The sequence below is a fragment of the Cyprinodon tularosa genome, unplaced genomic scaffold (assembly GCF_016077235.1).
Source record: "Cyprinodon tularosa strain WSP-4 unplaced genomic scaffold, ASM1607723v1 ctg283, whole genome shotgun sequence".
Taxonomy (NCBI): Eukaryota; Metazoa; Chordata; class Actinopteri; order Cyprinodontiformes; family Cyprinodontidae; genus Cyprinodon; species Cyprinodon tularosa.
In genome coordinates this window covers 331422-358895 of record NW_024038989.1, presented here as the reverse complement: position 1 = coordinate 358895, position 27474 = coordinate 331422, and the positions used below count along the sequence as shown (strand labels likewise).

The 27474-nt window shown below is 40.9% G+C and overlaps 1 protein-coding gene across 1 annotated transcript in view; it reads right to left on the bottom strand.

Annotated features, from left to right (window-relative positions):
* Positions 1-27474, bottom strand: part of maml3 (mastermind-like transcriptional coactivator 3) — a 138918-nt gene that overhangs the window by 80785 nt on the left and 30659 nt on the right. The window lies entirely within an intron of this gene.

Genomic DNA, 27474 nt, shown 5'->3' with positions numbered 1-27474 from the left:
TCCCCTCACACTCTCAACACCCCACCTTCACTTCCCTCCCTGCCCACCTCGCTGCCTTTGCTTTGCTCCCTCCAGCAGGCTGAGCATAACATCGACACAAAACTCAACGTTGAAGCAACACATCAGTGTTTCATCTAAAACAATCCTAATCAAAACCCAGGAACAAGAGAAAAAAATTGGAGCAAGAGACAATCAATGGGCCTCAAAAAATTGCAACCTTAAAAATTGGCTGCTAAAAATCTAAAGATAATATTCTAAGATATTAAGAATCTGTACGAAAAAATCTCTGCTAGGTTTCCTATCATGACACTGATGGCAAAGACGAAATCGCTCTGAGCATGCTAGGAACAGCTTGCAATGCTCCATTGCTGCAGATGTTGAACAAAGTCACTCTTTTTTTTTTTTTAAATGATGGGTAATTGGGACCAAAATCTAAAATAACGGGATAGTCGGGACCAAAAAGATAACGTGCTACGTACATCTCCCAAAAAGAAACCCTTGCATTGAAAAAGAGGATCTGACTGACTGTCCATGAAGACACAAGAGTACAAGAGGCAGATTATGGCCTTCACTTAATGAAAAAAAAAAATCTAAATATAAATAAGTAATTTTTTACCTGAAATAAGTGCATTCTTTATTGAATTCAGCAGGTAAACGAGATACCTTGCCAATGGAACAAGAAATTTTAAATTTAAAATAAATAAAAAAACAATTGCATTGTCTTATTTCAAGTGCACATTATACAGTATATTGCTATTTTAGAATAAAAACACTCATTGCATTGTAAATCATCTTATTTACTTACTCAAATTAAGGGTAAATACACTTGACTTTAACAGATGTCTTATTTCTAGATTATTTCTGCAGTGTTGGAGGTGTTGCAACACCATCCCTCATCATCGATGGTCCTGGTCTGTGTGGTCATGACCGGGAAGAAAACGCCAGGGTTGTCCCGTTTCCCGCTCTGGTTTCAGCTCTAGAGGGGGAGACCAGAGGGGCAGCATCATCCCGGTTCTGCTGCTCTCTCCTTACGGTTCTAGCTCTGATTTCCCTGCTGCTCCTGTCTGAGCTCCAAAACGCTGTTTCATCTGAAGCTCTGAGCCAAGTGGCCAGGATCCAGCCTCTCCTGGTCTCCCCAAACTGGGTGTATATCTGCAGGATCTGCTGGACCCAGGGATGCCAGTGGCTTTGATCAGGTTTCTAAAGTAAATACAGTGACTCCCTCCATAATATTCCTATCTGCCAAGTCGAGCAGAAAACCAATAACCAGGAGACTTTCTATGAACCATTATAATATCCAATAAAACCCTTACGACAAAAGGTTAGCTAAATCATACCTCTCACAAAGGCATCTTCACCACACTACTTCACTATTTTTAAGTGATCAGAAACCTAAATGCCTGCACAGTTGTTCCTGTGAGAAAAGGATTATTCTCGGGGTTTTGACCAGAAGTTTATCTTAGAAACTAAAGGTGGACGCTTCTCACAAAATAATTCCTTTTTAAATGCAACCAAACCTTAGTCAGTGGACACAAGAAGATGCCCCTGCCTGGCAAGAATCAGAGAAAATAGCACAGTTGAAGGGAAACAAAATAAGATGAAAATCCTTCCTTTTAATAAAGTGAGAGCACACCTTATTTCATTAGGTTTAACAGCTTTATAAGTCAAAATATATTTATATTCTGATGACAAAATAATATTTTTCACAATTTTCACAGGAACCATGGTAAGCTGCTTAACTGATTCTTCTAAATAGCATTTCGCTATTCTACAGTCAGTGGATCAGAAAAGCCAGAGCTGAGTCACATAATTAAGGTAAGATAAAATACTCAGTTAATCTCTGATCCCCATTCTGATGCAATTTAAATTTCTGATGAAACGCAGGTAGTATTCGTTTCGTTTTCCCTGCAAACTTATGTCTTGATGTCTCTGTAAACCCTCTTTACAATCTATATGGACATTTTCAAATCCCAACCAGCATTTAATAAACACTATAAAGTCTATACTTTATACTACTACTACTTTTAATACTTTTATACTAATAGGTTTAACCAGGATTTATCAGTACTAGGGCATATAAAAAACAAGATGATATGAAACACTGCCAAAAACAAACAAAAAAAAACAAAAGAGAGAGAATGATCTTAACTTATTCTAGGATAAAAATAATTAGAAAGTAGAGATGTATAGATAAAATGTTTGGTTACAAGATTCGAGTGTTTTTAGACCAAACAGCTCTAATTATTTCTCAATAACCATGTCATGCTGATAGGAACACTCTCTGGTTTTCAAGTAAGAGTAAAAACTCAAAGAAAGCCATTCAGCTGGTCCGATTTTTTTACAAAGCTGTAAGAAGCAAGAACGGCAGAGAAAACAACATATTCAACAGATAACAGGAAGGCTGGTTGGAGGTCAGTAAAGCAGGTTTATTTGATCCTTTCTACCTTTGTGTATCATTGAAAATGCTAGATTAAAATATTTACAAACTTTTAGAAATCTTTGAGTCAAAATAAAAAACGATATTCTCTATTAAATCAGACGAGGGATCTTGTGCTGCTACCCTTTAAAAACCACTGGAGTAGATTCTGAGTCATTGAGGACACAATGACCCTGAATTTTAAGTAACCTCATAATCATTTGTTTTTTGTTTAAAAAATAAAACGTTTTCAGCTGCTGTATTCTCACACAGCCTCAGTTAGCCAAGCAGTCCATTGCTGTTGGCCTTCAAAAAGCTGGTGCCAAGTTAGCCCACTTTTATTGCCGCCACAGTTTGTGGTTTGGAACTGATGGGTCTGCTCTATAACATAGATCAGCAATGGACCGTGTGCCGCACAGATAAAAACAGGATCTCTATGCATCAGGAGACAATTAAACAGTTCTATCTAGAGTTCTGTAATCTTTCATATCCCCCCCACTCTGTCTTTAAGGGACCAACAGTTTTTTTTAATCTTTTCACTGAAGTTCTAAAAGATTTCAGCTGAAGTTCCACTTGAATGAAACTTCTGGTTTGAATTAAACTTTAATTTCATTCGAATCGAGCTATAAGCTCCGGGGCTGGTCCGGGAACCCCGGCGGTATGGGACGGAGTGACCAAACCCCGACCTGGTGACGGTATGCTTCCCCCCGCCTGCCTTACCATCACCAGGTCGGGTTCGGACATAAACCGCTCTTTCCCTTTTATTTCTTTAATTTATTCTTATTTTCAATAATGTTTCGTGTTTGCTTAGTCGTTAGGTATAATACTGTGTGATTGCAGCTAATAAAGGTACTATTGTATTTTAACCTGTGGTCTTTTGTGTTCATTTTACATAGTGAATGATTTATCTATCATGCTGGATTCACTCTTCTTTCAGTAGCATCGAATTATTTATTTGGTTGGTGAGTAATAACGTTACTGATAGCCATAGCCTAAATTACTAAATTGGTGAAAGACAACTGGATTTTTAACAGCCGGATTCAGGAGTCCAACCTTTTAAGTAAGGGACTAAAACCCTGGTTTGTAAGCAAATTACAGTTATTGTCACTCAACTGATAATAAATAACTAGTTTTACCCTTGATTTGAATTGCCTATTAATGAACTATAAATTCTAGTTTTATTTATTTAATATATTCCTAATCTTCTGGTAAACTCACAACAGAGTTGACAGCACTCAAAGCTCCCTTACTAATACATTTTAAATAAGTATGTGAGTACGGTTATTTAAAGTGTCCCAGCAAGCCTGTTATGGAAAACAATGAGAGCTTTTTATGAAAATCAGCTCTGTTCTTTCACTACCTCAATGAAATAAATGTAATGTAATGATAAACAAGGATAAGCTGTTTTATATCTTAAAAAAGACCAGGAAATGTCTTTATAAGCTAATGTATGGAAAACTACCTAATAAAGCCTCTTTTGAAATATAAACCTCTTAATCTTTTCTGGAGTCTGATCAGAGGGTGACTGGAAACAGGCAGGGCCATCAGAAGAGTGTCCTCTACCTCAAGGTTACTGGTTCAAGCTCACGTCAGCAGATATCCATCCTGTTGAAGTGCCCTTGAGCAAGTCACTGAGCCTAGTATGATACAGACACACAGTCTGCATTTTTAAATAGCTGGAGCAGGTTCTGATATGGACTTAGCAGGTCCGGTAAAAATGTTCCATCCATTTAATGGTAGAACTCATTCACAGCAAGGATTTTATCTATTTGCGCTGCACAGAAAATATAGCCTCATTGTTTAAGCTACTTAGAAAAAGTGATGACTAAAGGTGTGCCTGGAATGCCTTAAGAGACAAAGATCAAAACTGCTTTAAGACTGTTCTTCTTCTACCAGATCCAGAAGCCATTCTCCCGGTGTCACTGGGTTAGTCCCTGTCCAACACGCCGGATCAGAATAACTTAATTTACTCTTCATACTTTTATCAAGTTCTACAGAACTCTGTTTCTGACCAAAGCGGTTATATCAAGTGAACTGAAGCAGGGCGACATTTGATACGAGCAGCACAGGGAATACCCAGGATAAGTAAAACTCTGCTAGAGCACATGATAAGGCTTTTTTTCCCCACACCAAAGCAGTTCCAGTGCTGATCTATGATCTGTTCAGCAGCAGCACCACATAAAGAACTTAAGGTTTTATTAACACCATTGTCTGATATCAAGAGATGGGCAGTTTTTCAACTAGTTGTTAATAAGGTTCTTGGATATCACAGAAGGTAGCAGCTGTAGCATCCTGAACAGATAAAATTCTCTGATTTTTTCCTTGTGCAATCCCAACACTGTGCAATATTCCAACCACTGAGTGACAATATACTGTACCTTTATGTACAATTTATATCTATTCTGTATCTGCATATACTGCTTTTTCATTTCACTTAAACATTTCCCAAGTGTGTGTGCTTTATACCAATGTCCACGTGTATAGCCATTACATTTTTTTTTTTTTACGTTTAATATATTTTTCTACTCTTTGAATTGATATTGGTGGATTTTAATCTCACTGGACTGCCTATAATGACAAAGGCCTTCTGATTCTGATGGATGGTCGAAAAAGTGTGAGAAGGAGCCCTCATTAATCCAATGTTAATCAAACTTCTTACTAAACTATGAAAACCACAACTGCAAAATCATGATTTGCAGCTTTTTGCTTTGAACAAGAGGGTTTTCTCCATGTGGATATACAGTATGTTTTTTTTTCTGAAGAATCCGACTTCCTGCCACATGCTTTATTTTAACTATGTCCACGCAGAAGCACCTGCTTAGCATCCGCATCATTTCTGAACAGACATTTGGAAAAGTAATCCCTGAAGAACCCTGACTGTGATTTGGTCGATGCCACCGCATTTAACACATTGGATCTTCAGTTGGACGATTTATCATTTTTGTCTGTAATCATTGACAACCATCACCCTTTACACAAGTGGACAGGGAGTCTGAAGCTGCATCTACGCTAGAACAGATGATTGTGCCTTTGATGGGGGAGCAATAAGTTTCATAGCACTATTTTTTTTCTGTGGTTTAAACGATTGCAATTCATACAACATAATTGTATCATTATAGTTGAAATGCAGGAAGAAGATAAACTTTAACATTTGCCAAGTCTGTGCAAATATTTCTATTAGGTACAAACTAGGTAAAAAAAAAAAAGTACAACATATCACTAGCATTGAAGAAATTCCTTTCAATTCCTTTCACCTTCCACTACATACAAGCTAATTTGAGCTTTTTCTTAAACTGAAAAATACTTTTATACAAATAAAATACGAGTCTGCAGGGAAACAAAACATTTAGAGAATTCCTTAGTTTAAAACCTGTAACAGAAATCACATATTCATTTTAATTTTAACTGAACAAACCTAGGTGTAAAATCCTACTATCATCTGCTGTCTACCTAATTCTAATTCAAATAGGTTCTATAACCCTTCTGGTAAATATTTATTATTTGCTTTATGCTTTATTATATTTATTATCACAAGAATCTGTTTGTACGTTCTCTATATCATACACTTATATTATTCGTACGGCTCTTTTCTGTAAAAAAAAAAAAAAAAGGGGGGGGGTAAAACTGCTCTTAAAAGTATTGCAGAGGTGTGAGATGTGTCAACAAGTCATCTCTATGTATTTGAGTCAAATCTGCACAATTCACAGTGCAGATTGGACTCACCTATGCAGAACAAATACATGACAGAGATGACAGGATGGCTCCCACCCCTGCCACACAGGTACATAAAATATGGTAAAACCTGTGCATTATATAGCCTTATCAATGTATTAGTATCCAAAATGTGCTTTACCTTATTCAAAATAAAAATGATTTTGCCTACCTCAGATTTAACGTATGCAAAATGTTTTTTCCATGTTAATTTATCATCCGATCAGACACCCAGAAATCTAACTATATGCACTCTTTCGTTACGATGTTCACGCCATCAATACAGAACACCATTTCCTTCTGTTTTCTATTAGCAAAATCCGTAAACTTTTTTTTTTTTTTTTCACAAAGGCTTGATTGTATTCAGTTTTCTGTATTCCTTGCTGTTTGATTCCAGGAGCCCAAAACATGGCGGTTACAAATCCCTGAAACAGGCATCAACCCCTGACCTTGGGAGCTTTATGATTCAGTGTCTCAATACTGATAAATGGTCATTACCGTCACCAAATCTGAAACATGCAGGCAAAACATCTCATATTAAACCTGGGTAGAAAACTGAGATTTAGGCAGCTTATTAATATCAAAACGCCACATTTAAATTAGTGACATCGTCACATTGATCTCAGTAGCGGACTACAAAGACTCTCTTCATGAGCATCAACTTCTTTTCTGTATTCCATATATACATTTTTAGGTTTCTCTGCCACCAGATCCCTGAAAAACTGAGCGGTGGGTGCATGGAAACAACATGAAAACAAAGCGTCTGCTTGAGTGAAGGACAGAAAACTCCAGAGTGACAAGAGGAAGGTGCAAACAAAGAAACATTTGGCTGCCGTCCCAGAGAAGGGTGTACGTACGTGTGAGAAAGCGCCTGCCAGTCTGCCTCCTGTACACAAGGGGCCTGTACACGCCTGATTTGAATACACACACACACACACACACACACACACACACACACACACACACACACACACACACACACACACACACACACACACACACACACACACACACACACACACACACACACACACACACACACACACACACACACAGAGTGATCTAATCACTGAACAATGATCCTTACAATATATTTCACTATTTATTTAGAGTTAAAGTTTATGGAAAAAAGGCCAATATCAGAGCTACTTCCTTATGGTGTTTGTGTTGTGCTCTTTTGGAGGTGAAACATATAGACAAGAGCTTAGGAAAACGATCTCCACAGTTATTGAATAAAACACACCGATAAACAGTCTTTGTTTTACACGTTTAACGCCATTTCTCCGTGTGTGGGGGGGGGGGGGGGGGGGGAGAAGGAAGAGTGTGTCCATGTGCCATCAGCAGTTTTTAAACCTGCTGACCTGACATAAAAAAAAGAAAAAAAAGAAGGCTAGTGGAGAGAGGACCATCACATCCACCCCTCCATCGTGACCCCTTGACTCAATAACTTTAATATGTTTGTGTTTGGGGGGGGGGGGGGTGGAGGAAGAGAAACAGAAACACAGGGAAGGATGAGGAGCGGATTGTGCTACCAGTCATTTTTACAAACCATTAGCTTTTAAAGCACATGTAATTATCCCTCGCCGGTCGAAGATTGCGCGCGCTCGCCACAGTTTGAACCAGCATCTGTCTGCGTGTGCGATAAAGTAAGAAAGAGGGCGAGCTGGGAGAAAACGAGGGATGAAAGGAGGGGAAACTGTGTGTGTGTGTGGTTTTGTGCGGTTCCTGGCTGAGCAGCTCCTCTCTATTTATAGAGCTGCAGCAGCTCCTTCCTGTTTCTGGAGCTGCACCATCACGCTGGGAGGGGGTGGAGTTCGAGGGGAGGGGGAGGAAGTGTGAGAGGCTGTGTGGGAGTGGAGACTGGTCTTGAGTCTTTAGTAAATCAACAGATCCACCCCCTCTTTCTCTCTCGCGCTCCGATCACTCTCTCTCCCTTCCTCCTCCCCCTCCCTCCCTTCAAGCCAACAGCTATGAACTACACTGTACACCAAAGAGGCAGAGACAGCGAGAGGGGAAGACTAAACAGCATAATTAGGGAGAATTCTCTTATGTTTGATAGTGAAATTAGAAAATGTGGCTTCATGCTGAGTTAGTGAAGAAGGGGGAAAAGGCAACATTGAAGCTGGTATTAAAGGGACAGTGCAGGTTTGTTATTCTGAAGAGAGAATGTGCGGAAAGGATAGGAGCTGTCAGTAAGGCTACAGCTATAGGCATCTGGTTAAGTTATCCCGACAGAGAAGTTTAAGGCACGAAGCTTTAAAAACCACCATAGGCATTGTAATACTTATGCCATGCCAGAGAGTGGCGTAGTAACGCTGCCAAACCTCCTGGGTAAAGGATTCAAAACTCTTATTGATGTAGAATAAATTCCATTGGTGCTACCAAGTACCTATTCATTTAGAATCAAATGGTACCATGCATCAGTACCTATAGATTAACCTGGCGAGCCAGACCTATACGACGTATACATGGTTAAACAGGGTCAGAGCCAGCAGGTTACAACCAATCAGATAACTACGGATGTGGTGCAAAAACTCCAAACGCAGCGCTCTGTTTTTGTAATTTCAATCAATCTCACTTATGACACCAGAAAGGGCCTCATTAAAACATTGCTCTGTTGCAGTCGCCATCTTTCTGTTATGCTAGCAGGAAAGAGCTGAGTGTGACGCATCGTAAAGTACCGCCTCCCGCGCTGTGATTGGTCCTGCCAGATATGGCTGGAGTCAACCATGGTTAACTAGACGGAATTATGCTCTGCAAAATTCTGGATGGCTGGCCAGACTACTTATGCATGTCATTTGTGAGTAAAAAAGTGTTTGATTCTCCATGAAGGTCATTAACGCAGCATCGCACGCACAAGTGTTGATGTCAGACGTCACCTCCACAGTAAACAAAGCGAGCTTGGCCAATAGAAAGCACTTAAACGGGGAGGGTACAATCGCTGTAATATTCGTGAAGCAAACCACAAATTTAGTGGAAGGGACACTTCAAATGTAGTTAAGCGCAAGATTTTAAACAAGATACTGCATCATTTTCAACAGCCTCACATCTAAGTCTATAACGCATTTACCACTGTTAGCATCTGTTATAAAACCCTTTCACACTACCTGAAGAACCTTCCGTAACCTGGGAAAAATCGGCCTATAGTGGCAGTGGGAACAGCTCACTAACAGCTCAAGCGACCCACATCAAAATCGCCTCAGCTCCGACCCGCAAGCTGTGGGAACACCAGACCCGGGTTGACCTGCTAAATTACTTTAGACAATTGAACGCAACGTACGGACGTCAACACGCAGTGCCAGTCGGTTCTGATCTAAGAAGGCGAAACAACTCTGTTTACATTCGATAAACATTGCACAGCACTGGTGAGAGGGGTTCTGACAGATAAAAGAGTGAAATAATAAAAAGAATACAGACTACGCTCTGGCTCCCATCCATATTGCTCTCCATTTTTTACGTCCCTAATTTCCGTCCCACTGTCGATCAACGCTCACCCAGCGTGATGCTGTCATCAAACACGCAGTGGTGGAGGACAGTGGCCACGCAGCTTTCCATTAGTGGGTTAGACCCGGCTTTCGATCAAATGGGAAAAGGGCCAAAAGCCAATTGATTAACCGGATTTGAAAAACCCAGGTTTTCAGTGGGAAATCTGCTTTAGTTTATTTAGTTTTTTTTTTATACAACTGTTACAAGAAATTAAAATGAAATGATATGCTTTTTTATATAGCCTTTATCTGAAATAAAGATTTGCTCAAATAGAAAACATCTCAATTCTCAAATTTAACAAGACAGCTTTTTTTAACAAGACTTTTCCTATCTATATGAGTTGCCATTCAGATCCTAGATGGAGGCAGTGAGGAAGTGGGGGTGCTCCTGTTTTCTCGTCCAGATGGTCAACAGGAGGGGTCTAGCAGCTGTGTGCGAGTTTACACACCCGTGTGCAGGTTTTTAGTGCGCGAATATGTGAAAGGAAAAAAAGGCAGGGGACAGACTGCATCAAACACCTGTCCTCTGAGGACATGTCAACAGAAGACTGAGCCATGAGAAGCCATGTGAGCAACAAAGAACAGCAAGAAGGTGAGAAGCTCTGAGGCAAAGGATGAGAAAAGTAAGGAAGAATATGAAACATTTACATTTTACATCAAGTGGATCATTTCCAACATGCTGATATCCAGGTTGTTTATAGCCAGCCGTTTAGGTAGAGCTCCTCTGATTAGCTCAATTACATGAGGGTGCGACGACCGGCTGGATGGAGTCGGTTTATGCCTCCGATAGGGCTGCATTTACACCACACACACACTCATACAGATTTATAGATGCTCTCATGGCAGGAACGACAGCCCCCCCCTTTCATTTTCACTCTCTGCAGTCTTGCCTTAGAGCCGAAGGGGGAAGAGTGAGAGTGCAGAGACTACAGAACGGCAGACAGGCTGCTATGGTAACAGATCACTGTGGCAGCGAGGCCATGATGGCTTCTTGGCAGCGCCTGCCGAATCTCAGGCTACTGGCACACATCAGGGCGGAAGAGTGTGTGTTAAGGGCCAGTGTGGATGTTGGTGTATCTGTGAGGTGATCAGAGAAGATGCCGAGGTTTTCTGCATGGAAGCGGCCTGCATGCAATCCAGATGTCATAGTGGAGCAGATCAACAGCTGGAAGAGAGCCGATCCCCAGAACCGGAGTCACAACACCCATGTCTTCAATCGTATTTATGCATCCCATTCGAAAACTATAAAATTGCAAAGATTTTACAATTGAAACTATTTTTTAGGCAAAAAATACCTTTTGAATTGAACAACCAGAATAAATGATCCTGATTAAGAGTTATCCTAATTAAGAAAGCCTCAACTTCTGTTTAATTTGCAACACTGAAATCTTTCCTTAGAATTTTAGGTGCAAATATATTTTATAAACTAAGCCTTTTTGGGACAAATAATGGAAAGAAATATCATCTTGAATCAGTTTCCTCGATGCACATTATTGAGAATATGCTCCCCTTCCATTATTATCATATTGGTATATATCTATAATGAAACACAAGCAGGATGTTGCTTAAATGATTCTTTTCCCCTCCTCCTGCCTGTCTTCTCTCACTCTCTGTCATTTTACTGCCTGCATATCTAGGTCACGCAGTAGTAGACTGCTGTGTTTTTCCTCTTGTTGCTGTGATTCTCTGAGTGTGTGCGCGCATTTATTTACACAGTCTAAACACACATCTCCTCTAGATCTGGAAGGAACAAAGTTCAAACCAGTGTGTGCACGCAAGATCCAAGTGAGAGCACAAGTACACAAACAAGCACACATGGTAAATGAGTAAGACAGAGATAATTTATGTCTTTCATAATGTGGAGGAGGAGGTGTACCATGTGTCCGTGCTACCACTGTCGATCTCATTTAGTCTAATCCAACCTGGTGTGAATAGTGTGGATGTTAGACTGCGAGGCACCTGAATATTACCAGAAAGTCCTGAATGTGTCACATGAGGGGAAGGGAGGGTCATTAGACGATAGCTTGTTTGCAAAAGCTATCGTCATCGGAAACCTCAGGGAGACATCACTCTGTATATCCATCAATAGTGCACACACTAACAAAGAAATATAAAGCATCCACATGTCTGGAAAAAATCTGTGACCATATTTTGATTATTGATAACTAGATTAGCAAGGTGACTAATGGGAGTCTATGGAGAGCAAGGTTTCAATATTTGTTTTAAAGTTTTCACTTGTTCAGCAATACATGGTTCTGAAAACTAATCTGTAGGATGGAGAAGTGCCAAAAGTTTTTCATACAGTCACAATGTTTATTATGCTTAAACACTTAATTATCTTAAGCAAACCAAAGGAAAAATTTTCTAAAATATATTTTTTGCTACTTAGGGGATTTTCAAAACTTTTCTTTTTTTTTTACCTTGCTGACAGAGTACTGACTTCTTCCTCACTGAGTGGCATTAATTGAATACATACTAATCACATTATAGGATTATAGAAGTAAAATAAAATTTTTTTTTATATCAAGTAAGTAGAAATGACTTAGGAAATCTAAGCTTACCTAAAATGGATAAAGTTTTGTCTGGTTTAGGACCTGGTAACACTTCAACAAAAATGGAAACAATTCAGAAAAAAAAAAAAATGTGTCAACAACAGGGCCCACAGCATCACTGAAGGCTTCCTTAAAGGACGATGTCCAAACACACTAGAGTCAAATTATCAGGTTATTAGCAGGACCATGGAGAACTTTTATGCACACTGAGGAGATAATTCAGCCATTAGATTAATGTCAGGAAGCAGAGACACATCTGAAATTAGGATGAAAACCAAACCTTGAAGTTGGAACCCTGGTGTAGTATGTATGCCAGTCCTATTGGTGGCGTTGTCTTCCGAATATGCCCATATAAATAAAAATGGACAATTTTTTGGGTTGAAAGAGCTATTAATAGGTGCGTTTTTATCAACTTTTCCTAAGGTAATTTTGAAATATGCATCAGAAAGTTTGATGGAAATGGCAAATGTCAAATGTGCTACAAAGGTTTTATGCTCCTTGAGGTGGTTTTTTGTTTTTTTTGAAAAAGGCTTATTGCACAAAACGGGTGATGGAAAAACCCTTTGAATCAGCTCTGATGTAGTGAACTTTTACCTCAAAAAGTTTCTATTGTCGGCGTCTTCCCAGATATTCCTATTATGTGCGTAGACATGGCTGAAAGCAATGTCCCCATTACTAGGTGACATGTTAAAACAAGAACAACTTGCCCAATAGTAACATTCGTTACTGATCTGCAGTCAGTGCTAGTATGCAGCCTCTTCTTCCTGTTTATTAGAGCCCTGCATGATGACGTAATTTGGACGGCGTATGACGATGATTCCCTTTGCGATATCCAGTTAATTTGCTTTAAAACTAAATAGAAACACAAAATATTTGCATTTCCTTTCTTTTATTTTTGAACTTTTAAAAGTTTATTTAAAGGTATCGTGAAGGATTTTTGAGATGTTTTGAAAAGATCCACCCTCTCAAATCTAAAGAAAAAATGCACATGCACTAGCCTGTACCCGATCCCGAGAGGAAACATCTATTAAATATGTGCGAGAGCATGCACAAGCCTATTTGTCCTTGTGCACGCTATGTTTTGCTGTTTGCATCACTCATACAAGCTTACTTTCCAAAAGAAGAGTTGCAATTTTTCCACTATATCAGACTCACCACCGGTAAGTGAAAATAGGGACAAAAACGTAGGACGGCCTTATATAAACAAATCACCAGAATTATTGACAGTTAGGAGGACCACTTATTTTGATGATCCACTCAGAAAAAGATCATCCTCCACTATACCTTTAAGATTTGGATTTCAATTGGATGAAAACATGGATAATCATAGCTTATTTGATGTAATTATGCTATTTTTTTACCCAACCCTCTGCTGTGCATGGTCAGTCAGCTGGCTGAAAGAAGGTAACAACACTTCTCTCTTGCTTAGTAGAGTGTCATTTGCACACATATAGAATTCAACTTTGTAGAACAGAACAAAATTCAAATTTGTGGTCATTACATTTTTAATTAAATGAAATGAAGCAATGAAATTAACTCTCTGCACTTATTAAATTAACTCCACTGCCCTTTAGATGCACTAGAAACATTCCTGGAATTGAAGCTATCAGAACTCGGCCTTTCAGTCTCTCTAAGGTAACTGTGTTTTGATGCTCCACCAACGTGCTCCTTTTTTTTTTTAAGATTTTTTTTTAAAGATAAACAGTAGCCTGCAAGGAGAGGGGATACCTGAGAGGGGGAGAGACATGCGGGAAAGGACCTCAGGCCAGATTCGAAGCCAGGTCGCCCGCTTCTAGGACTAAGACCTCCATACATGGGTCATGTGCACTAACCACTGCACCACCAAAGCACGCCCCAACATGCTCCTTTAAGCAGCTGGCTACAGGCTGGCAAACTGTGCTGACAATATTTTGTTTTAAAAGTGCAAGCTGGTACCGTGGAAGTTTTACTTGAAGTTATGCTGTATTAAACATACTGTGCAACAATTTGAAAGAAACTATCCTTGGTGCTAAAACATTATTTGAAAGCACGAACCATCGCTAAAAGCAGTTAATTTTTTTAAGATAAGAGTTTGTTTTTATATTCTACTTTTTTTATGTCCTTCTCATTATGTCCTCTGGTCTCCTAAAAGGCTGGCTAATCTTCCAAAGTAAACCATCGCTTCCTCAGCAAGCCCCTTTTCTACTTCCAGGAACTGTCCTCTCACTTCATCTCCATCCATCCAGCTCTCCACCCCAGACCTAGGTAAAACATCATCTCATCTGTGCAGGGCAGGCAGACCCCTTATTACCCCAGCATGTAGGTATTGATCCACTACCCCAGTGTGTAAGTGTTATTTTAAGATGCTCAGACCTGTAATCAGCATGTTAATGATAGTCATCGCCAGAGTAAGTGGCTCTGTGTGGTTATTCCTGGCCTGTGGAGACCAGCGAGAGACCTGCAGCCTGAACAAACAAACCCATGCAGGTTTGGAGGCTTGGAGGGCCAGAACTCTAATGAAGGTGAGAGCTGCAGAGCGGTTCCCTGGGTCAACCCCCCCCCCCAACAAGAGGCAGACTTCCTGTTATCTCAGGGCAAGTGGAGTTCATGGGAGTCTTTGTGTGCACAAATCATGCAAGTAAAAGGAGTCTGGGTCCGTATCCCAGTAAAGGTGATGTAATCCCCCGAGTCATGCATGTCAGTCGACACAAACATAAGTGTTTGTGCAGGATGGACTTCACTCAGTCCGGACAAATGGCTTCAGCATCGGCTCCAAACGTGGCAATTTTACTTTCTTATCAACAGGAGGTAAACAAACTGTGGCGTCTCTGTGCACACACACCAACACACACTATTATGCCACACAACCAAACAAATGGAGCAGATACAATTCATCTCAATATATTACAGGTGCTGCTGGCCCAAAGCATCCTTCCCAAACACTCACACACACAGCTGTGCCAGCGTGGATAAGCCCTATTTGGCAGAACTGAGGAAGATGCATTTCAGAGGTAAATGACATCATTAACATATAAATGACTTCAAGCAAAATACAGCTGCTAATGTGAAACACACACACACACACACACATATATATATATATATATATATATATATATATATATATATATATATATATATATATATATATATATATATATATATATATATATATATGTTTGTCACACATGTTTTTATTGGATCAGACTGCCAGACAGGGAGGCCTAACCTTAATGCATGGTTTTACTGTACAGCTTCTTAACTGTACTCTGATTGGGCTAAAGCGAGCTGGCTGAAAACAACAGACAACAGAACAAACACAAAAACACAGTGACAGGAGGTGAAAGCCCCAATTTGATAACACTTCAAGGAATAAGTGTTGTCTTCTCTACTGCTCACTGATGAGGAAAGATGTGTATTTATGCATGAGAGGGCTGTGAAAATACATCCACCTACTCAGGGTGAAGCGTTCACACCTTGAGCTGCCCAGAATGGGCCTTATTATTCTATTAATGACCACTTCTCGTCATCTGCCTTACAGCTGCCGTTTCCGTGTGGAGAGATTATTCCTGAACACCAACACTATGCCAGAGACATGTTGTGATTACATATTTATTGGTGCTGAATATGTGTCGGAAGGATAACTCAAATGATTAAGATTTCATAAAACCATAACATAGCGCCTGGTAAAAAGAACAAACCTGAAGTCCTTTTTATTGAGACTTCGGTAGGTGGACAAACACTAAATCAATAAAAAGGACATTTCTTTTTTTTTTTTTTTTTTTTTTTTTTACAAATAAAACAATGAAATGCCTGGCATCATCAACCTTCAGTCTGCCTGAGTCAATATATTAATGGTCTTATATCTTTTTTAAGCCAAAGTCAACAAAAGATATATATATTAGGGGTGCAATGGTTCACAAAATCCACGGTTCGGTTCGATTCACGGTTTCGTGGTCACGGTTTTCGGTTCGGTTCGATTCGGTATATGTTGATTTTTACACCGAAATCCCATAAAAATTTAAGAAATTAATGAAAAAAATCCCCCAAAAAATAATGGATTGTAATTATTTTAAATGATCCGCGGAAACCCTGGATCATTTCCGTATGTTTTACTGCTTTGAATTTAATCTTCTTGCGCTGTTCTCTACGATCTCCAAGGGACTCAGAGCGGAGAGGACGGGAGCCACAGTGCGGGCTGCAGGCTTTGCTTTGAGCAGCCGGTCTGGAGCGCAGCGGGGGTTGCTGACTGAGTATGAGGGATTTTGGGGTTAGCATGACATGTTGGTCATGTTGCTGTTAGCATAAACAAAACGTGTTGCACAATGCTTGCACACTGTTGCACTTTTATCCACAACTTTCTTTCCACCGTCATCGTAGGTCACTCTAAATGCAAAGTGGTCCCATACAGCAGACCTATAAAGTGCTGCTGGCGCGTCTTCCAATTCCTGTTCTTTGCCACTCGCCATTCTGACACAATTCTCCACAACAACAGATTTTTTTCCCTGCTACACCCGGCTAAGCTGCTTCGCTTCTTCTTCTTCTTCTTGTTTACTACTGGTGGTTGGCTTTGGTCGCAGTACCGCCACCTTCTGCTCTGGAGTTTAAACGCTTCGCCTATGAGAAAAAGGAGCATCGCATGAACCGAACGAAACACACACGAACCGAACCGAGACAGTCGAATCGAATGGTTCGGACGGTTTTCATAAATCGTCCCATCCCTAATATATATATATATATATATGATGAAATACTGCCTTTGGCAAAAATTAGTATTAATTTCTTGTGAATTATTAATGCTTTGGCACTAGATATCTGCATTATACCAACCGCATATACTGCTATCCGTAGATGCAATGCTACTAAAAGGACTGGATACTAGCGGCCAGTTTGCCCACAATATGCCAGCCCAGTAAGTAATATTAATCAGAGGTGGGTAAAGTACCCACAACTTGGACGGAAGTAAAAGTAGCACTAAAATATTTTTTGCACTTACCTAAAAGTAAAAGTAGTTAACCAAGAAATTAGTCAAGTAAGAGTATTTGTTGGATCACCACATCTTATTTAATGTTCGAAAATGATGCATTCTCATATTTTAAAGACTAAAAGACATAAAAAACACAAATAAAAGATACGATAAAAAAAACACTCCCTATATATATGTGTGTGTATATCTATCTATCAGCTCTGCCCTCTTCCATGTTCCTGCTGAATAACAGTGTCTCCCGTTGGAACGACCGAGATGATGTGCAGAGTGGTTCTTCCAACACACAAAGTGCCTAGTTTACAGTCTTTTACCAACCAGATCACTGTATCTTAATGCTCTTTGTATTTCATAAAAAATACGTTGCAATGCTTACAGTTTTCAGATTTTGGTGGGAACAAGACTTTGAAATTGTCAAAGCTTGTTTTATAAACTAACATTAATAACTCCCTTAAAAACTTTATATTAACTCATTTCCTTTCAAAGCACAATGAAATATGGAAAGATTTGAGGTGACTAAATGGCTGGCAAGACAGAGAGGACGGTATGTTTCAAGCATGGTTAAAGACCTGAACTTTTAATATCAGATCATCTGGATGTGCTCTATTTCACTAGATCTATGCTGTGTGTTTGTGTGCGAATAAGGGGGGGGATTCTGTTTGTGACAGTGGAGTTGGGGCTGAGGGGTTTACTGCTACAGCACACCCAGGTGGGAGCGTTGCTCCATCGTTGTAGACAGGCAGTGTGCAGCGATCACATAAATCTCGTGCTTGAGACACTCTTTCAAGCGCCAAAGACAAGAGGTGGCAGGTAGGCGACGCTGACTGCTACAAAGCTGTGATGGCCATTATTGTCCTCAAGATGAGGGTGGCTTTTATCTGCTCTCTGAGCTTTAAAAAAAAGGGGGGAGGGGGATTAAGGGGAGAGAGAGGGAGCATACAGCCTGCAGGTCGCTTCTCAACATCTCAATGACTGCATCGTCCTTCCTCCTCCCTCCTTAGGAGGATCTGCCTCTTTCTCCTCCTCCTCACTTCTCCTGCCTCCAGGCCATAAACCTCCGTAAGTCACGCACACGCTATGAACCCCTGCACACACACACACACACACATATTCTCCACCAACACAGTTGAGCACCTCTGATGGGCTTTGTCTGAGGGAGCTTGTTCTGGGGAAGCTTCCATGCACAAACTGAAGCACCATGTGTCTGTCTGCACATGCCTGACTGTTCTCTGCTGAACATCCTGACTTATTCATGAGAGTGGGCTTTCAGGAGTCTCCTTTCCCGCTCGTCCCTCTGCAGCGTCTGAGCTCGCCACGTCAAAAGAGCTGCAGATGTTCTGATGCCAGCAAATGACAGGGGAAGTTATCAATTCTTTTAGCTTCTATTAGGAGGAACGCACCAAGCAGACATCCCTGGAGACGTGTCATCAACGCCTCTTATTGTTTACCGGCTTACACCCGCTGCTCTCCTCCTCCTCCCACCTCGCCTAACCCTCCTCTCTCCTGATCAAATGTACCATTTCTCTCCTCTTTTCCTGAGTCCTCACTCATTCCGGCTTTGACAGGGACCTGCTGCATTGTTATACCCAAAATTTGATGGGGCTTTTTTTTTCTTTTTTCACTTGATCTCCTCTAACAGTTCTTTCTGATGGAGACCTGTCTTCTGCTTCTTGTCCTCTTCATACTACTTTTTCATATCTCCTTATTTCCTGGCTTGTCCCGACTGTCCCTTCCTGCAATTTTAATCTACCGGTACTAATACTTTTAGTCCAAAATCTTTCTTTATTTTCACCCACACAGGTTTCCTTATTTTTGTGCTGCTGTGCGATGTTGAAAGTGCCAGCCTGCCTCAGCATTTATCCCCTGCTCAGTCGCAATGATTATGACCCGCCCACAGTCAGCTAAATAAGCCAATGAGTGGAGGGACTGCAGCTTCCTTATTTTGAAATGCAGGTGGTTTAAAGAGCCACCGGATATTTACAGAAGAAAATGAAAACAGGCTGAAAGGACACTGAGAAAAAGGGAAAACGGACAGGACCAAAAATCTATTGCTCTAAAGAAATGAGAATGGGTGAAATAGACTTATTGCTAAAGCCAACTGTCTGGTCAGTTAAACGTAGAATTAGCAGAAAATTTAAGAGAGGTAAAGTCTAGTCTTTAGTTTCACAATTCTGACAGCTGAGTTGTTCATAACCCCCCCCCTTCAGCTGCATTCATCAACACTATAAATGGGGATAAACTGAGGTGAGAGGACAAACGAAAATAGGTCCCAGGGTAAAGAACTGAACCCCAAACCACTAGATCTAATGCTAAAGCATTTGGTGCCCCTTTTTTGCCAGACTCAGATTTAATTAACGTTACAAAAGGTTTTGAAATAGGTTTTCATTTATATAGGTATACAATTGCTGGAATCACCCTATGTGAAAACAGATTACCTTTAATAAATGGAGTCCTTTAGAGGTAATCTTGGTTTTTCAAGCTACCCCTCAAATTAAAAGTAACAAACTGATGGCCTGAAATCCTCCTCCAGGATTTCCCAGGTATAAAGCAGGGCTGTACCTAAAATCTAAATGAACCACACCAGCCTCCATTATTTGCTTTAAGGTGCGATGCAGAAAGATTTAACCAACATTGGAACATAATACTTTTTTTTAAAACTGTGATTGCAATTATATTTAGATTCTTCATCTACAACCAAATTCACTTTTGGTTCTAAGGTGAAATTGTGACAAGCACTTCAAGTCCATTAATGCAGGACCTTACTGTTGCATGCAGCTTGCTGTGGATCTGCATGCTGTAACTTTCTTACTTTCTAAGAGGCAGAAAACACAATTGGAGCAAATTACTGCCACCTTAAGGACTGGAGGATGAATGTTTGTGTTTAACGCTGGTTAAATGTAACATGAGCAAAAATCCAGAGCCTCTGCAAATTTCTGGGAATTGGAAATTACATTAATTAAAACTGAGTTTATATTGCAAATGCAATTAATTTTCCATCTCTAGCATACAGCTTGCTCCTGGCTTATTTCATGTACCGGTTAGTTAAACTGGTTCTATTGAAGAGACGTTTCCTTTTATAATCTGTCAGTCTCCAGGCCTGTGTGTGGTTAATGAAATTAATCCCAACTTCAAAAGAAATTGGCTTAATCACAGTTAAATAATGTTAAGGGGTGACTATAATTTCACAGAAGAGGTTGGTTAAGACGACTTTTTTTTATGAATAAATGGGTCGTTTAAAAACCGCTCTTGGATAACTTTTAAGTAATCTGTCTTAACATTTAATAAAATCTGAACCAAACTGCTATTCTAAAGAGACTCCTTTCTCAGTCTAACACACTGGAATGTCACCTGCCCTCCTCATATAAATAATTACAGACTGATTGTTTTTAATGGAGCAGGCACGGCAATTTGTCCGTCCCTTCAACATGAATATCCATTCAATTAAACAATAATTCCAAACATCCAGTTTAAAGCAGACGCTCAATGAAGGTGACGTTGATGCAACAACCCTGCTTGGATGACAAAATGTCATTAGGTGTGCAATCTTTTAGCCGTCAACTAGCCTAGTCAGCAGGCGGTCGGCCTCAAGTCGAGACAGGAGAATCTTTGACCTTGAATGAGTTTGGAGTCAACAGTCGACTGCACAAATAAGACACTAATTATCAGAGAGAGCGCACGCACGCTTGCACCAATGTGGAAGAGAAGGTGCACTAAAAAAAACCCAAAAAAAACTGCTTTATGAATGTCTACGAAGACGCATGGACTCCCATTCGCAGCGCTCTATTGTCCCCCTGACAAAGATGGGATTGCTTCCCCCGCTAAAAGTGGCCCTCCCTGGGGTAGGCCCTGATTCTGCCCCCGCCCCTCATACTCAACGTAATAGCACACACACAAACAAACACATCCCCCCCATCCCCCCACGCTTCGACGGCCAATTTTGAAGAGTTGCAAACAGGCAAGCAGACAGAAGTGGGGGAGGCTGGGGGCAAAAAGAGTCCCTCAATGATAACAAGGGCATTATAAGCCAATTATGAGAGCCGCCTGGGTGACTGATAGACAGGGTGGAGAGAGCGTGACACGGTGAGCCGTCTGATGTGGAGAAGGTGTGTGTGTGTGTGTGTGTGTGTGGCTTTGCATCAAACTGTATTCCTTCTCATGTAGCTAAAGCTTTGGGCTAAAGGGCTCTAATATGTGCTCATAAAGAGAGACTAACACACGCAGGGCAAACATCCACATGATCCCCTCCCTTGAGGTCCACCTCCTACACGCGAAGGCATTCAAAAGATCTCTTTGTCTCTGTTTCGTGCCAGAGAAATGAGGGGGGGTTGAGAAGAGGAGAAAAAGAGCAGTAAAAGGGTTTGCATGGAAGCAAGGAGGAAACAGGGGGGACATGAAGGAGGAGGGGTGGGGAGATGGGCAGAAAACATGGACAAGGAGAGGTGGGAGGAACGGGAGGGGGAAGGAGAGCAGGGAGTGAGGCGAAGGGATGGGAGCGCGTTAGAGACAGTCGGGCTCCGGAGCTGCTCTGAACTCGTTTGATCCAGCTCGTCTCGCCAGGCGTTCCTCGAGATACATTCCTGTGGCTGGCTGGGCGCAGAGCGAGAGAGGCGCAGAGACCAGCAGAGATTGGGAAACAGACAGGGAGAAGCGCAGAGGTAATTTGCAGGAAATAAAGCTCGAGAGACGGAGATTAACTAGAGCAAATTAAAACACAAGTGGGGAGATCCACCTCAAGAGAGTGGGAGGCAACTCTCCAGTAAAAAGAGTCCCTAAAGTTCAACCCACCCACTTTCACTCTGTGCCGTCTTGCCACCAAAAATCAAAGTCTACTGTTCATAAACTGAGCAGCGAGGCAACCCCTGGCAACAACAACATTCAAAAATCACAGAGAGCACATCTTATTAGCGACAACCAGGGAGGGGGCAATGGAAGGATGCACAGAATGAGGGCAGAAAAATGGACACCGCAAAAGAAATGGAAACCTAGGGAGGAAAGATTTATAACCCCAGTCAACAATAAAAGGAGACAGAAAGAGAAGATTTCACTTGCTTGCATGAAAGTAGAGCCAGCTTTTCAACTGCAAGAGCAGTGTCAGATCTTATACCTGAATGGCAAATATTGGCCTTTTCCAAAACATTTATGACCACTTTTACCTGCGACGCTAACTAAGCCAAGTGCTTTCCAAAAGCAAAAACCACCTCTTCAACCTGTTTGCATTTCTCACTTTACAACCAGAAACTTTATTACATTTTATTGGGACTTTATGCGACAGCCCACAAAGTAGTGTATAATTGGGACGAGGAATGAAAATTATATACTGTATTTCAACATTTTATACTGAAAAAAAACATGGCGCACCACCATGTTGAGCCTGCTGAGTCAGCACTTTGTAGAACCAGCTTTCACACATTTTTTACATTTTAAGGCTCTTTTTTTCTTGCCAAATGTTCTCAGCGACAGGAAAGCTTTAGCTCATTGAAATTATATGGAAAGACGTTGTCAACAGCAAATTCCCAGTCCATCCGCATGTTCTGAAATATGATCGGACTGTTCTAGCACAAAAAATTCCTGTTATCTAAACCCCTCTACAGTAGTTTCAGTATTATTGCGTCTACACTGCTACTTGGGTCCAGGGATTGTTAAAATTGAAAATTTGGTCTGTTTTGGTTTCAGAGAGCTGTTTAAACCAAACAACATCATCATCATGCAGTTGTGACTCTTTGTTTGGAAGGCAGTACTGATCCTGCATTGTTTTGATCAAGAAAGGGAAAAAAGCACAAAGAAAAAAGTCTGTCTCATTGAGTTTCTGTTGCTACTTTTGCAGCCAGTTTTGGCAATGTTACTAAAAAGAGTAACTAGTTATAGCTACTAATACTTTATTAAAAAATATGAACTAGTTCCTAGGCAGAGTAAATATAGTTACTTTTTATAATATAAAATTTGAAAGAACTTGGACAATTTTCCAGTCATCGGCACTTCAAATACACCTGGAATTCCAATTATGAAACATAAGATGATTGATATTAATTAATGAATTTAAATAATTAAAAGTAACACTCATCTGAAAACATTGTATACCAATTTGCACCATTTTTGAATGTGTGGTTGGAAAAGAGATTTGCAACACATGTAGGTGTGATTTCTTTGTTGTCTAATGAAAGAAAAAAAAGGAAATTAAATATTCAAGAACTTTATATTTTTGGACGTTGAGAGGCTTCAACTGGCCATATAATTGGTATGAGGGTTTTAAAATAATGCTTTTCAAGCAGTTTAACTCTTAAAGCTTTTCTTTAGAAATGCAGTCATTGAATCACCTACATTAGGGCTCCTCAGCAAATCAGCGTTACACATGTATATTTCAGCATCCCTGCTCCACCCTGCAATAAAAAACTCTCCCCACAGCAGAGACTGAACTTATATTATCTATATATATATATATATATATATATATATATATATATATATATATATATTAGGGATGGGACGATTTATGAAAACCGTCAGAATCGTTCGGTTGGACTGTCTCGGTTCGGTTCGCGTGTGTTTCGTTCGGTTCATGCGCTGCTCCTTTTTCTAATAGAGGAAGCGATTACACTCCAGAGCAGAAGGTGGCAGTGCTGCGACCAAAGCCAACCGCCAGTAGTAAACAACAAGAAGAAGAAGAAGCGAAGCAGCTTAGCCGGGTGTAGCAAAAAATCAGTTGTTGTGGAGAATTGTGTCGGACTGGCGAGTGGGAAAGAACAGGAGTTGGAAGACGCGCCAGCAGCACTTTATAGGTCTGCTGTATGGGAGCACTTTGCATTTAGAGTGACCTACGATGACGGCGGAAAGAAAGTTGTGGATAAAAGTGCAACAGTGTGCAAGCATTGTGCAACACGTTTTGTTTATGCTAACAGCAACATGTCATGCTAACCCCGAAATCCCTCATACTCCGTCAGCAACCCCCGTTCCGCCCCGCTGCGCTCCAGACCGGCTGCTCAAAGCAAAGCCTACAGCCCCCACTGTGGCTTCATCTGCTCCCCTTGGAGCCCTTGGAGTCCCTTGGAGATGTTAGAGAGCATGCGCCAGAGGATTAAATTCAAAGCAGCAAAACATACGGAAATGATCCAGGATTTCCGCGGATCATTTAAAATAATTACAATCCATTATTTTTTGGGGGATTTTTTCATTAATTTCATAAATTTTTATGGGATTTCGGTGTAACAATCAACATGTATCGAACCGAACCGAAAACTGTGACCAGAAACCGTGAATCGAACCGAACCGTGGATTTTGTGAACCGTTCCACCCCTTATATATATATATATATATATATATATATATATATATATACACTATATTGCCAAAAGTATTTGCTCACCTGCCTTGACTCACATATGAGCTTAAGTGACATCCCGTTCCTAATCCATAGGGTTCAATATGACGTCGGTCCACCCTTTGCAGCTAGAACAGCTTCAACTCTTCTGGGAAGGCTGTCCACAAGGTTTAGGAGTGTGTTTATGGGAATTTTTGACCATTCTTCCAGAAGCGCATTTGTGAGGTCGCACACTGATGTTGGACGAGAAGGCCTGGCTCTCAGTCTCCGCTCTAATTCATCCCAAAGGTGTTCTATCGGGTTGAGGTCAGGACTCTGTGCAGGCCAGTCAAGTTCATCCACACCAGACTCTGTCATCCATGTCTTTATGGACCTTGCTTTGTGCACTGGTGCACAGTCATGTTGGAAGAGGAAGGGGCCAGCTCCAAACTGTTCCCACAAAGTTGGGAGCATGGAATTGTCCAAAATGTCTTGGTATGCTGAAGCATTCAGAGTTCCTTTCACTGGAACTAAGGGGCCAAGCCCAGCTCCTGAAAAACAACCCCACACCATAATCCCCCCTCCACCAAACTTTACACTTGGCACAATGCAGTCAGACAAGTACCGTTCTCCTGGCAACCGCCAAACCCAGACCCGTCCATCAGATTGCCAGATGGAGAAGCGCGATTCGTCACTCCAGAGAACGCGTCTCCACTGCTCTAGAGTCCAGTGGCGGCGTGCTTTACACCACCGCATCCGACGCTTTGCATTGCACTTGGTGATGTATGGCTTGGATGCAGCTGCTCGACCATGGAAACCCATTCCATGAAGCTCTCTGCGCACTGTTCTTGAGCTAATCTGAAGGCCACATGAAGTTTGGAGGTCTGTAGTGATTGACTCTGCAGAAAGTTGGCGACCTCTTCGCACTATGCGCGTCAGCATCCGCTGACCCCGCTCCGTCAGTTTACGTGGCCTACCACTTCGTGGCTGAGTTGCTGTCGTTCCCAAACACTTCCATTTTCTTATAATACAGCTGACAGTTGACTGTGGAATATTTAGGAGCGAGGAAATTTCACGACTGGATTTGTTGCACAGGTGGCATCCTATCACAGTTCCACGCTGGAATTCACTGAGCTCCTGAGAGCGACCCATTCTTTCACAAATGTTTGTAAAAACAGTCTGCATGCCTAGGTGCTTGAATTTATACACCTGTGGCCATGGAAGTGATTGGAACACCTGATTCCAATAATTTGGATGGGTGAGCAAATACTTTTGGCAATATAGTGTATATATATATATATAAATGAAAGTAATGGTACCTTAGCAGGCCTTTGCTAAACCTGATGGTATGCTAAAGTATTAGCCTTCTTGGAGCTAAATGCTGCAGGACAGTCACTCTGGAAGACTGAAGCTTGAAACCCCTGCCCTAGAACATCACGGACGGTAATATTAAGGCGATGTCAGGTGTTTTATGCCATTGGGTATTACATGTAGGTGAGTTTTCTTCACACCTGACCAAAACAGCTTCCAAAGATTTGTGTCGCATCCCAAATGTCTTATGGTTAATTGGACATATTCTGGCTTTCTTCTTGTCACTCTTTCATAAAGGCAAATTTTGTGAGGTGCACAACAAATCTTGATCTGTGTAGCTTCCCCAAAGACACCATGGTCCTCTTTAGCTGCCTCTCTAATGATTCATCCTTATCCAGACCATTGGTGTAGATCAGGCTTCCCCAAAGTCGGTCCTCGAGGGCCGCTGTCCTGCAGGTTTAAGAGGTTTCCCTGCTTCAGCACAGCTGATTTACATTGATAGCTGATTAAGCGGCTTTTGCTTAACTGCAATCATCAGAATCAGGTGTGCTAAAGCAGAGAAACCTCTAAAACCTACAGGACAGCGGCCCTCGAGGACCGACTTTGGAGATGCCTGGTGTAGATGGACAGCCATGTCTTGGTAGGTTTTGCAGATGGGCACGCCCTTCCTAGAAGAAAGAGACCTGACTGACCAGTCCCCTGAAATGTTGTGATATTGGATTATAACTAAACTATGCATTAAACAATGGGAACAATATATCTATAACCAATGGCAGTCCCAGATGTTCCCTTCAGATGTTCACTAATGTTCTCTAGCAGAACAATGAGGTGTTCACTCAACAGGTAGGTTTGTTCTCACACAGATGCTTCAATATGATTGCTTCAAAAGGCAACTCATTTAATTTTATTCAGGAGAGTTAGAGTAAAGTGAGAAACAAATCAAACTACTGCACACAATCTCAAGATTTTTATTTTAAAACCCTGAGGTCTTTTCGCGTCTATTCACAGGTATGTATTACTTAGTTTTGATCAACCACATAAAATCTTGCGAAGACACAATGAGGTTTGTGGTTGTAACATCAAAAAACGTGAATCAACATCAAAGGGCTGTGAATACTTTTTTAAGCCATTGTTACTTATATCTTCACTTCCAGGCAAGTTCAAAGTGGTTAAAAATAAAAAAAAACGGCTAAGATCAGATCAGATATGCTGCAAACAGGCTGGTGAAACGGTGAGGCAAGCCCCAACTGTCTGCGATCATTGTTCATTGCCGAGGAGCATTTGTGTGCTTTGAAGAGGAGATGAGAGGTGACGGCAGGCTTTGATCAGACAGCCTGACATGCCGGTGACCAAACAGAGCGGCAGCTGTCTCAGACAAACACTTATAGCTCCCCACCTGCAGCTTCATGTTCCAATGATGGAACAAACCATACAGCCATGTAGCATTCGAATCCTGAACACCCCCACACTTTTAACATGTTAACAATAAGCTTCATGTGTTAGAAAACAAATTCATCCTTCACCGCATATTTAGTCCTTGTTTGCTCTGCTCCATCAGACTCTGTATTCTGGGCCATGGCTATATGTAAGCAAATAAGCTTATACCCAGAGTTGGCATAGATAGTAATCTAATAAAACCACCAGAAGGAACACTATGTAAAACTTAAAATAACTTTGATATATAACTTATGGTTTTTTTATTATTATTTATTTGCCATTTGTTATTAAACACTATTTGAATC